General features: G+C 34.9%; 1 long non-coding RNA gene across 1 annotated transcript; it reads left to right on the forward strand.

Annotated features, from left to right (window-relative positions):
- The first annotated feature begins 387 nt into the window (after window positions 1-387).
- LOC141671083 (uncharacterized) lies at window positions 388-1,323 on the forward strand. The gene is made up of 3 exons (XR_012554939.1): window positions 388-643; window positions 824-1,115; window positions 1,214-1,323. It is a non-coding gene; the product is annotated as an uncharacterized LOC141671083 (long non-coding RNA).
- The last annotated feature ends 922 nt before the right edge of the window (window positions 1,324-2,245 follow it).

Genomic DNA, 2,245 nt, shown 5'->3' on the forward strand with positions numbered 1-2,245 from the left:
AGTGATGAGGACAGAGTGATCGAATTAACCCCTTCACCCGAAGAATTAGACAAGGGTAAAAGTGTCATCATTGAAGTTGAAGATGATGGTTAGACTTCTCATTTTCTTTCTCTAACAATTCTTTTATCTAAATGGTTTCTAGTTAAAAGTCTACTTACTACCTAAGAACCCTACCCTGCAGGAGAATCTAATAAAGCTAGTATTGAAGTCATCATCTTGGATGACAGTGATGATGACGGAGTGATTGAATTAACCCCTTCACTGGAACAGCTGACAACTAATAATTTTCCACAAGCAGAAAAACAGCCTTGTTTAGACAAGGGTAAAACTATCATCATTGACATTGAAGATGATGGTTAGACTTCCAATTTTCTTTCTCTAATAATATTCTTTATCTAAATATGGTTTGTAGTTCAAAGTCTCCTTACTTTTTGCAGGTGAAGAATTCGACAGACAACCTAAGGATATCAGAAAAGCAATTGGTCAGACTTCTGGTATTGTTAAGCCTTCACGAAAATTAAAGAGAGGCCATCCCTATGGCCAAGCTCTCCTTGATGATCTTAATGCTAGAATCGCAAGTATAGCAAACACCCTGCAGAATCAGCAGCAGCAGAGGGGAAATATCTCTAGTAGCAGTAATTTGGTATGAGCCTTTATATATTATTTTTATAGATTACAGAGTTCTTTTTATGATTGTTTATTTTGTTATGCCACTATGTTACTTATTTGATATTCTCCAATCTTGTCTTTACATCTTACTGTCACAACAATAATTGGATAGCTAGTGACAACAATATTAATTTATTGCTCTATATTGTTTTAGGATCTTTCTCTCAGCCTCTGCATCCCTGGAACAGAAGGGAATCAGAAGGTGCAAAATGATGCTATATCTGTTGAGAGTAACAGAAAGAGGAAACGCAGTGTTGATGCATTGGATAACAAAATAAGCTTTTCATCACTGAAATCCCTGAGGCAGAAGGAAATGAGCAAGTTCCTTAAGAAGCCCTTTAATTTATGTAAAATCATAGATTTAGAATCAGCACACACTGATGGTAGCACCAAAGAAATGACAACTGCTTATGCTGAGCATGGAAAAACTGCCTCTCGACCGAAAGGTACGAAGTTGGACTGATTTGAAAACATAAAATTTCGAAACTTTCACTTGATATAGCTAACATTACTCTATATAAATAACTTGGTACACCAAATGCAGGTTCAATCCCTAGAAAGTATACAAAAGCTGCTGGTGAGTCATCCCGCCCTCAGGAAGACCAGCACAAAGGACCAGGTAGTCCTATCAATGAAGTGTGCATTCTGCCCCGAAACCCAGCGGATTTCAGTGAAGCTGGTCCTGAAAACATCTAAATGAGATGTGAAAACATGTAGATGGATATCAGCATTAGCCATTCTAGAGCACAGTTGTAACTGCAAAAATTGATCAGGTGCTACCGTGCTAGTTAATTAGCTACATGAAGATCACAGTTGTTTCCATCTCTTCTTATTTTTACTGATTTACTTTTAATGCAACATTTTGGATTGAACATGGTTTTCTTCTTATATCATAGATTATTCTATCAGAAATGCTTCATCATTATTTTACATATACATGTGGACATGTATATACTTGTGGACATGTTTGCAAATCTTTACTTGGGCAGATTTACTAGTAAAATTTTGTACTTATACGAAGAGTGTGGTCAAATGGCCCAAAGAATTAGCAGATGCAATGCAACTTAAAAAGTTTTATATTTTTCAGGTTGATGAGCATAGGTAAGATTGAGTTGTTGTAAAGAAATGTCTTCGTTTTTGTTAAATGTATTTTTTTAAAGATTTTACCCCTTGCTCAGTAATTTTAAAAAGGATGGAAAAAAGTAAAAGTTAAAGAAAATAGTTTCACTTTCATTGTTAATCGTCGGTGTTTTTAAATGGAGCGAAATCAAGTGGTCATGAATGTAAATTTTACATAATTTACCTCTAAAACTTTCAACCCATTTTTTGAATAAAAGTACTTTACCTCCTTATCTCTTACTCCTTCCCTAGTCAAAATTCGGGAGCAAGGCCTTAAACATTTTGCGGGGATATAAATATTTTAAAAAAATCCTTTGAATGGAACAAACCATGTTGTATCAAAAACTCTTACTCCTTACTCGTCTTTCAAGATATAATAGATATTCCAAAAACAAGTATTGTAATAGTAATTTGTTAACTCGGACTAGTAATTAACCGAGTGCATTAGACCGATGGA

This window comes from Apium graveolens, chromosome 7 (genome assembly GCF_009905375.1).
Source record: "Apium graveolens cultivar Ventura chromosome 7, ASM990537v1, whole genome shotgun sequence".
NCBI classification, from domain to species: domain Eukaryota; kingdom Viridiplantae; phylum Streptophyta; class Magnoliopsida; order Apiales; family Apiaceae; genus Apium; species Apium graveolens.